Genomic DNA, 11,872 nt, shown 5'->3' with positions numbered 1-11,872 from the left:
GGGGTTCCTCTATAATGGAGGCGCCCATGATACATCGAACACAGCACCAGGGGGTTCCCCTTATAATGGAGGCGCCCATGATACCTCGAACACAACGCCAGGGGGTTCCTCTATAATGGAGGCGGCCATGATACCTCGAACACAGCGCCAGGGGGTTCCCCTTATAATGGAGGCGGCCATGATACCTCGAACACAACGCCAGGGGGTTCCCCTTATAATGGAGGCGGCCATGATACCTCGAACACAACGCCAGGGGGTTCCTCTATAATGGAGGCGGCCATGATACCTCGAACACAACACCAGGGGGTTCCCCTTATAATGGAGGCACCCATGATACATCGAACACAACGCCAGGGGGTTCCTCTATAATGGAGGCGGCCATGATACCTCGACCACAACGCCAGGGGGTTCCTCTATAATGGAGGCGGCCATGATACCTCGAACACAACGCCAGGGGGTTCCCCTTATAATGGAGGCGGCCATGATACCTCGAACACAACGCCAGGGGGTTCCTCTATAATGGAGGCAGCCATGATACATCGAACACAACGCCAGGGGGTTCCTCTATAATGGAGGTGGCCATGATACCTCGAACACAACGCCAGGGGGTTCCCCTTATAATGGAGGCGGCCATGATACCTCGAACACAGCACCAGGGGGTTCCCCTTATAATGGAGGCGGCCATGATACATCGAACACAACGCCAGGGGGTTCCTCTATAATGGAGGCGGCCATGATACATCGAACACAACGCCAGGGGGTTCCCTTATAATGGAGGCGGCCATGATACCTCGAACACAGCACCAGGGGGTTCCCCTTATAATGGAGGCGGCCATGATACATCGAACACAACGCCAGGGGGTTCCTCTATAATGGAGGCGGCCATGATACATCGAACACAACGCCAGGGGGTTCCTCTATAATGGAGGCGGCCATGATACATCGAACACAACGCCAGGGGGTTCCTCTATAATGGAGGCGGCCATGATACATCGAACACAACGCCAGGGGGTTCCCTTATAATGGAGGCGGCCATGATACCTCGAACACAGCACCAGGGGGTTCCCCTTATAATGGAGGCGGCCATGATACATCGAACACAACGCCAGGGGGTTCTTCTATAATGGAGGCGGCCATGATACATCGAACACAATGCCAGGGGGTTCCTCTATAATGGAGGCGGCCATGATACATCGAACACAACGCCAGGGGGTTCCTCTTATATTGGAGGCGGCCATGATACCTCGAACACAACGCCAGGGGGTTCCTCTATAATGGATGCGGCCATGATACCTCGAACACAACGCCAGGGGGTTCCTCTATAATTGAGGCGGCCATGATACCTCGAACACAACGCCAGGGGGTTCCTCTATAATGGATGCGGCCATGATACATCGAACACAGCACCAGGGGGTTCCTCTATAATGGAGGCGGCCATGATACCTCAAACACAGCACCAGGGGGTTCCTCTATAATGGAGGCGGCCATGATACCTCAAACACAGCACCAGGGGGTTCCTCTATAATGGATGCGGCCATGATACATCGAACACAACACCAGGGGGTTCCCCTTATAATGGAGGCACCCATGATACATCGAACACAACGCCAGGGGGTTCCTCTATAATGGAGGCGGCCATGATACCTCGACCACAACGCCAGGGGGTTCCTCTATAATGGAGGCGGCCATGATACCTCGAACACAACGCCAGGGGGTTCCCCTTATAATGGAGGCGGCCATGATACCTCGAACACAACGCCAGGGGGTTCCTCTATAATGGAGGCGGCCATGATACCTCGAACACAACACCAGGGGGTTCCCCTTATAATGGAGGCGCCCATGATACATCGAACACAACGCCAGGTGGTTCCTCTATAATGGAGGCAGCCATGATACATCGAACACAACGCCAGGGGGTTCCTCTATAATGGAGGTGGCCATGATACCTCGAACACAACGCCAGGGGGTTCCCCTTATAATGGAGGCGGCCATGATACCTCGAACACAGCACCAGGGGGTTCCCCTTATAATGGAGGCGGCCATGATACATCGAACACAACGCCAGGGGGTTCCTCTATAATGGAGGCGGCCATGATACATCGAACACAACGCCAGGGGGTTCCCTTATAATGGAGGCGGCCATGATACCTCGAACACAGCACCAGGGGGTTCCCCTTATAATGGAGGCGGCCATGATACATCGAACACAACGCCAGGGGGTTCCTCTATAATGGAGGCGGCCATGATACATCGAACACAACGCCAGGGGGTTCCTCTATAATGGAGGCGGCCATGATACATCGAACACAACGCCAGGGGGTTCCTCTATAATGGAGGCGGCCATGATACATCGAACACAACGCCAGGGGGTTCCCTTATAATGGAGGCGGCCATGATACCTCGAACACAGCACCAGGGGGTTCCCCTTATAATGGAGGCGGCCATGATACATCGAACACAACGCCAGGGGGTTCTTCTATAATGGAGGCGGCCATGATACATCGAACACAATGCCAGGGGGTTCCTCTATAATGGAGGCGGCCATGATACATCGAACACAACGCCAGGGGGTTCCTCTTATATTGGAGGCGGCCATGATACCTCGAACACAACGCCAGGGGGTTCCTCTATAATGGATGCGGCCATGATACCTCGAACACAACGCCAGGGGGTTCCTCTATAATTGAGGCGGCCATGATACCTCGAACACAACGCCAGGGGGTTCCTCTATAATGGATGCGGCCATGATACATCGAACACAGCACCAGGGGGTTCCTCTATAATGGAGGCGGCCATGATACCTCAAACACAGCACCAGGGGGTTCCTCTATAATGGAGGCGGCCATGATACCTCAAACACAGCACCAGGGGGTTCCTCTATAATGGATGCGGCCATGATACATCGAACACAGCACCAGGGTGTTCCTCTATAATGGAGGCGGCCATGATACATCGAACACAGCACCAGGGGGTTCCTCTATAATGGAAGCGGCCATGATACATCGAACACAGCACCAGGGGGTTCCTCTATAATGGAGGCGGCCATGATACCTCGAACACAACGCCAGGGGGTTCCCCTTATAATGGAGGCGGCCATGATACCTCGAACACAGCGCCAGGGGGTTCCTCTTATAATGGAGGCGGCCATGATACCTCGAACACAACGCCAGGGGGTTCCCCTTATAATGGAGGCGGCCATGATACCTCGAACACTGCGCCAGGGGGTTCCTCTATAATGGAGGCGGCCATGATACCTCGAACACAACACAAGGGTGTTCCTCTATAATGGAGGCGGCCATGATACCTCGAACACAACGCCAGGGGGTTCCTCTTATAATGGAGGCGGCCATGATACCTCAAACACAACGCCAGGGGGTTCCTCTATAATGGAGGCGGCCATGATACCTCGAACACAACGCCAGGGGGTTCCTCTATAATGGAGGTGGCCATGATACCTCGAACACAACGCCAGGGGGTTCCTCTATAATGGAGGCGGCCATGATACATAGAACACAACGCCAGGGGGTTCCTCTATAATGGAGGCGGCCATGATACCTCGAACACAACGCCAGGGGGTTCCTCTTATAATGGAGGCGGCCATGATACATAGAACACAACGCCAGGGGGTTCCTCTATAATGGAGGCGGCCATGATACCTCGAACACAACGCCAGGGGGTTCCTCTATAATGGAGGTGGCCATGATACCTCGAACACAACGCCAGGGGGTTCCTCTATAATGGAGGTGGCCATGATACCTCGAACACAACGCCAGGGGGTTCCTCTTCTAATGGAGGCGGCCATGATACATAGAACACAGCACCAGGGGGTTCCCCTTATAATGGAGGTGGCCATGATACCTCGAACACATCACCAGGGGGTTCCTCTATAATGGAGGTGGCCAGGATACATAGAACACAGCACCAGGGGGTTCCTCTATAATGGAGGCGGCCATGATACCTCGAACACAATGCCAGGGGGTTCCCCTTATAATGGAGGCGTCCATGATACCTCAAACACCGCACCAGGGGGTTCCCCTTATAATGGGGGCAGCCTTGATACCTCGAGCACAACGCCAGGGGGTTCCTCTATTTTGGAGGCAGCCATGATACCTCGAATACTGCACCAGGGGGTTCCCCTTATAATGGAGGCGGCCATGATACCTCGAACACAGCGCCAGGGGGTTCCCCTTATAATGGAGGCGGCCATGATACCTTGAACACAGCGCCAGGGGGTTCCCCTTATAATGGAGGCACCCATGATACCTCGAACACAGTGCCAGGGGGTTCCTCTATAATGGAGGGGGCCATGATACATCGAACACAACGCCAGGGGGTTCCCCTTATAATGGAGGCGGCCATGATACCTCGAACACTGCGCCAGGGAGTTCCTCTATAATGGAGGCGGCCATGATACCTCGAACACAACGCCAGGGGGTTCCCCTTATAATGGAGGCGGCCATGATACCTCGAACACTGCGCCAGGGGGTTCCTCTATAATGGAGGCGGCCATGATACCTCGAACACAACACAAGGGTGTTCCTCTATAATGGAGGCGGCCATGATACCTCGAACACAACGCCAGGGGGTTCCCCTTATAATGGAGGCGGCCATGATACCTCGAACACAACGCCAGGGGGTTCCTCTATAATGGAGGCGGCCATGATACCTCGAACACAACGCCAGGGGGTTCCTCTATAATGGAGGCGGCTATGATACCTCAAACACATCGCCAGGGGTTCCCCTTATAATGGAGGCGGCCATGATACCTCGAACACAACGCCAGGGGGTTCCCCTTATAATGGAGGCGGCCATGATACCTCGAACACAGCGCCAGGGGGTTCCCCTTATAATGGAGGCGGCCATGATACCTCGAACACAGCGCCAGGGGGTTCCTCTATAATGGAGGCGGCCATGATACCTCGAACACAACACCAGGGGGTTCCCCTTATAATGGAGGCGCCCATGATACATCGAACACAACGCCAGGTGGTTCCTCTATAATGGAGGCAGCCATGATACATCGAACACAACGCCAGGGGGTTCCTCTATAATGGAGGTGGCCATGATACCTCGAACACAACGCCAGGGGGTTCCCCTTATAATGGAGGCGGCCATGATACCTCGAACACAGCACCAGGGGGTTCCCCTTATAATGGAGGCGGCCATGATACATCGAACACAACGCCAGGGGGTTCCTCTATAATGGAGGCGGCCATGATACATCGAACACAACGCCAGGGGGTTCCCTTATAATGGAGGCGGCCATGATACCTCGAACACAGCACCAGGGGGTTCCCCTTATAATGGAGGCGGCCATGATACATCGAACACAACGCCAGGGGGTTCCTCTATAATGGAGGCGGCCATGATACATCGAACACAACGCCAGGGGGTTCCTCTATAATGGAGGCGGCCATGATACATCGAACACAACGCCAGGGGGTTCCTCTATAATGGAGGCGGCCATGATACATCGAACACAACGCCAGGGGGTTCCCTTATAATGGAGGCGGCCATGATACCTCGAACACAGCACCAGGGGGTTCCCCTTATAATGGAGGCGGCCATGATACATCGAACACAACGCCAGGGGGTTCTTCTATAATGGAGGCGGCCATGATACATCGAACACAATGCCAGGGGGTTCCTCTATAATGGAGGCGGCCATGATACATCGAACACAACGCCAGGGGGTTCCTCTTATATTGGAGGCGGCCATGATACCTCGAACACAACGCCAGGGGGTTCCTCTATAATGGATGCGGCCATGATACCTCGAACACAACGCCAGGGGGTTCCTCTATAATTGAGGCGGCCATGATACCTCGAACACAACGCCAGGGGGTTCCTCTATAATGGATGCGGCCATGATACATCGAACACAGCACCAGGGGGTTCCTCTATAATGGAGGCGGCCATGATACCTCAAACACAGCACCAGGGGGTTCCTCTATAATGGAGGCGGCCATGATACCTCAAACACAGCACCAGGGGGTTCCTCTATAATGGATGCGGCCATGATACATCGAACACAGCACCAGGGTGTTCCTCTATAATGGAGGCGGCCATGATACATCGAACACAGCACCAGGGGGTTCCTCTATAATGGAAGCGGCCATGATACATCGAACACAGCACCAGGGGGTTCCTCTATAATGGAGGCGGCCATGATACCTCGAACACAACGCCAGGGGGTTCCCCTTATAATGGAGGCGGCCATGATACCTCGAACACAGCGCCAGGGGGTTCCTCTTATAATGGAGGCGGCCATGATACCTCGAACACAACGCCAGGGGGTTCCCCTTATAATGGAGGCGGCCATGATACCTCGAACACTGCGCCAGGGGGTTCCTCTATAATGGAGGCGGCCATGATACCTCGAACACAACACAAGGGTGTTCCTCTATAATGGAGGCGGCCATGATACCTCGAACACAACGCCAGGGGGTTCCTCTTATAATGGAGGCGGCCATGATACCTCAAACACAACGCCAGGGGGTTCCTCTATAATGGAGGCGGCCATGATACCTCGAACACAACGCCAGGGGGTTCCTCTATAATGGAGGTGGCCATGATACCTCGAACACAACGCCAGGGGGTTCCTCTATAATGGAGGCGGCCATGATACATAGAACACAACGCCAGGGGGTTCCTCTATAATGGAGGCGGCCATGATACCTCGAACACAACGCCAGGGGGTTCCTCTTATAATGGAGGCGGCCATGATACATAGAACACAACGCCAGGGGGTTCCTCTATAATGGAGGCGGCCATGATACCTCGAACACAACGCCAGGGGGTTCCTCTATAATGGAGGTGGCCATGATACCTCGAACACAACGCCAGGGGGTTCCTCTATAATGGAGGTGGCCATGATACCTCGAACACAACGCCAGGGGGTTCCTCTTCTAATGGAGGCGGCCATGATACATAGAACACAGCACCAGGGGGTTCCCCTTATAATGGAGGTGGCCATGATACCTCGAACACATCACCAGGGGGTTCCTCTATAATGGAGGTGGCCAGGATACCTCGAACACAACGCCAGGGGGTTCCTCTTATAATGGAGGCGGCCATGATACATAGAACACAGCACCAGGGGGTTCCTCTATAATGGAGGCGGCCATGATACCTCGAACACAATGCCAGGGGGTTCCCCTTATAATGGAGGCGTCCATGATACCTCAAACACCGCACCAGGGGGTTCCCCTTATAATGGGGGCAGCCTTGATACCTCGAGCACAACGCCAGGGGGTTCCTCTATTTTGGAGGCAGCCATGATACCTCGAATACTGCACCAGGGGGTTCCCCTTATAATGGAGGCGGCCATGATACCTCGAACACAGCGCCAGGGGGTTCCCCTTATAATGGAGGCGGCCATGATACCTTGAACACAGCGCCAGGGGGTTCCCCTTATAATGGAGGCACCCATGATACCTCGAACACAGTGCCAGGGGGTTCCTCTATAATGGAGGGGGCCATGATACATCGAACACAACGCCAGGGGGTTGCCCTTATAATGGAGGCGGCCATGATACCTCGAACACTGCGCCAGGGAGTTCCTCTATAATGGAGGCGGCCATGATACCTCGAACACAACGCCAGGGGGTTCCCCTTATAATGGAGGCGGCCATGATACCTCGAACACTGCGCCAGGGGGTTCCTCTATAATGGAGGCGGCCATGATACCTCGAACACAACACAAGGGTGTTCCTCTATAATGGAGGCGGCCATGATACCTCGAACACAACGCCAGGGGGTTCCCCTTATAATGGAGGCGGCCATGATACCTCGAACACAACGCCAGGGGGTTCCTCTATAATGGAGGCGGCCATGATACCTCGAACACAACGCCAGGGGGTTCCTCTATAATGGAGGCGGCTATGATACCTCAAACACATCGCCAGGGGTTCCCCTTATAATGGAGGCGGCCATGATACCTCGAACACAACGCCAGGGGGTTCCCCTTATAATGGAGGCGGCCATGATACCTCGAACACAGCGCCAGGGGGTTCCCCTTATAATGGAGGCGGCCATGATACCTCGAACACAGCGCCAGGGGGTTCCTCTATAATGGAGGCGGCCATGATACCTCGAACACATCGCCAGGGGGTTCCCCTTATAATGGAGGCGGCCATGATACCTCGAACACAACGCCAGGGGGTTCCTCTTATAATGGAGGTGGCCATGATACCTCAAACACAACGCCAGGGGGTTCCCCTTATAATGGAGGCAGCCATGATACCTCGAACACAGCGCCAGGGGGTTCCCCTTATAATGGAGGCGGCCATGATACCTCGAACACAGCGCCAGGGGGTTCCCCTTATAATGGAGGCGGCCATGATACCTCGAACACAGCGCCAGGGGGTTCCCCTTATAATGGAGGTGGCCATGATACCTCGAACACAACGCCAGGGGGTTCCTCTATAATGGAGGTGGCCATGATACCTCGAACGCAACACCAGGGGGTTCATCTATAATGGAGGCGGCCATGATACCTCGAACACAATGCCAGGGGGTTCCCCTTATAATGGAGGCGGCCATGATACCTTGAACACAACGCCAGGGGGCTCCTCTATAATGGAGGCGGCCATGATACCTCGAACACAGCGCCAGGGGGTTTCTCTATAATGGAGCCGGCCATGATTCCTCGAACACAGCACCAGGGGGTTCCTCTTATAATGGGGGCAGCCATGATACCTCGAACACAACGCCAGGGGGTTCCTCTTATAATGGAGGCGGCCATGATACCTCAAACACAACGCCAGGGGGTTCCTCTATAATGGAGGTGGCCATGATACCTCGAACACAACGCCAGGGGGTTCCCCTTATAATGGAGGCGGCCATGATACCTCGAACACAACGCCAGGGGGTTCCCCTTATAATGGAGGCGGCCATGATACCTCGAACACAACGCCAGGGGGTTCCTCTATAATGGAGGCGGCCATGATACCTCGAACACAACACCAGGGGGTTCCTCTATAATGGAGGTGGCCATGATACCTCGAACACAACGCCAGGGGGTTCCCCTTATAATGGAGGCGGCCATGATACCTCGAACACAACGCCAGGGGGTTCCCCTTATAATGGAGGCGGCCATGATACCTCGAACACAACGCCAGGGGGTTCCTCTATAATGGAGGTGGCCATGATACCTCAAACACAACGCCAGGGGGTTCCTCTATAATGGAGGCGGCCATGATACCTCGAACACAACGCCAGGGGGTTCCTCTTATAATGGAGGTGGCCATGATACCTCGAACACATCGCTAGGGCGTTCCCCTTATAATGGAGGCGGCCATGATACCTCGAACACAACGCCAGGGGGTTCCTCTTATAATGGAGGTGGCCATGATACCTCGAACACATCGCTAGGGCGTTCCCCTTATAATGGAGGTGGCCATGATACCTCGAACACAACGCCAGGGGGTTCCTCTATAATGGAGGCGGCCATGATACATAGAACACTGCACCAGGGGGTTCCCCTTAAAATGGAGGTAGCCATGATACCTCGAACACATCACCAGGGGGTTCCCCTTATAATGGAGGCGGCCATGATACCTCGAACACAGCACCAGGGGGTTCCCCTTATAATGGGGGCAGCCATGATACCTCGAGCACAACGCCAGGGGTTCCTCTATAATGGAGGTGGCCATGATACCTCGAACACAGCGCAAGGGGGTTCCCCTTATAATGGAGGTGGCCATGATACCTCAAACACATCGCCAGGGGTTCCCCTTATAATGGAGGCGGCCATGATACCTCGAACACAACGCCAGGGGGTTCCTCTTATAATGGAGGCGGCCATGATACCTCAAACACAGCGCCAGGGGGTTCCCCTTATAATGGAGGCAGCCATGATACTTTGAACACAACGCCAGGGGGTTCCTCTATAATGGAGGCGGCCATGATACCTCGAACACAGCGCCAGGGGGTTCCTCTTATAATGGAGGCGGCCATGATACCTCGAACACAACGCCAGGGGGTTCCTCTATAATGGAGGCGGCCATGATACCTCGAACACAACGCCAGGGGGTTCCTCTATAATGGAGGCGGCCATGATACCTCGAACACAACGCCAGGGGGTTCCCCTTATAATGGAGGCGGCCATGATACCTCGAACACAACGCCAGGGGGTTCCTCTTATAATGGAGGCGGCCATGATACCTCGAACACAACGCCAGGGAGTTCCCCTTATAATGGAGGCGGCCATGATACCTCGAACACTGCGCCAGGGAGTTCCTCTATAATGGAGGCGGCCATGATACCTCGAACACAACGCCAGGGGGTTCCCCTTATAATGGAGGCGGCCATGATACCTCGAACACTGCGCCAGGGGGTTCCTCTATAATGGAGGCGGCCATGATACCTCGAACACAACACAAGGGTGTTCCTCTATAATGGAGGCGGCCATGATACCTCGAACACAACGCCAGGGGGTTCCTCTATAATGGAGGCGGCTATGATACCTCAAACACATCACCAGGGGTTCCCCTTATAATGGAGGCGGCCATGATACCTCGAACACAACGCCAGGGGGTTCCCCTTATAATGGAGGTGGCCATGATACCTCGAACACAGCGCCAGGGGGTTCCCCTTATAATGGAGGCGGCCATGATACCTCGAACACAGCGCCAGGGGGTTCCTCTATAATGGAGGCGGCCATGATACCTCGAACACATCGCCAGGGGGTTCCCCTTATAATGGAGGCGGCCATGATACCTCGAACACAGCGCCAGGGGGTTCCTCTATAATGGAGGTGGCCATGATACCTCAAACACAACGCCAGGGGGTTCCCCTTATAATGGAGGCAGCCATGATACCTCGAACACAGCGCCAGGGGGTTCCCCTTATAATGGAGGCGGCCATGATACCTCGAACACAGCGCCAGGGGGTTCCCCTTATAATGGAGGCGGCCATGATACCTCGAACACAGCGCCAGGGGGTTCCCCTTATAATGGAGGTGGCCATGATACCTCGAACACAACGCCAGGGGGTTCCTCTATAATGGAGGTGGCCATGATACCTCGAACGCAACACCAGGGGGTTCATCTATAATGGAGGCGGCCATGATACCTCGAACACAATGCCAGGGGTTTCCCCTTATAATGGAGGCGGCCATGATACCTCGAACACAACGCCAGGGGGCTCCTCTTATAATGGAGTCAGCCATGATACCTCGAACACAGCGCCAGGGGGTTTCTCTATAATTGAGCCGGCCATGATTCCTCGAACACAGCACCAGGGGGTTCCTCTTATAATGGGGGCAGCCATGATACCTCAAACACAACGCCAGGGGGTTCCTCTATAATGGAGACGGCCATGATACCTCAAACACAACGCCAGGGGGTTCCTCTTTAATGTAGGCGGCCATGATACCTCAAACACAACGCCAGGGGGTTCCCCTTATAATGGAGGCGGCCATGATACCTTGAACACAACGCCAGGGGGTTCCTCTTATAATGGAGGCGGCCATGATACCCCAAACACAACGCCAGGGGGTTCCCCTTATAATGGGGGTGGCCATGATACATCGAACACAATGCCAGGGGGTTCCCCTTATAATGGAGGCGGCCATGATACCTCGAACACAACGCCAGGGGGTTCCTCTATAATGGAGGCGGCCATGATACCTCGAACACAACGCCAGGGGGTTCCTCTATAATGGAGGCGGCCATGATACCTCAAACACAGCGCCAGGGGGTACCTCTATAATGGAGGCGGCCATGATACCTCGAACACAACACCAGGGGGTTCCTCTATAATGGAGCCGGCCATGAAACATCGAACACTGCACCAGGGGGTTCCTCTATAATGGAGGCGGCCATGATACCTCGAACACAACGCCAGGGGGTTCCTCTATAATGGAGGC

Source organism: Staurois parvus, unplaced genomic scaffold (genome assembly GCF_062004578.1).
Source record: "Staurois parvus isolate SC_StPar_1 unplaced genomic scaffold, SC_StPar_1.0 ptg002030l, whole genome shotgun sequence".
In the NCBI taxonomy this organism is placed as follows: Eukaryota; Metazoa; Chordata; class Amphibia; order Anura; family Ranidae; genus Staurois; species Staurois parvus.
Note: the sequence above shows the minus strand (reverse complement) of the source record.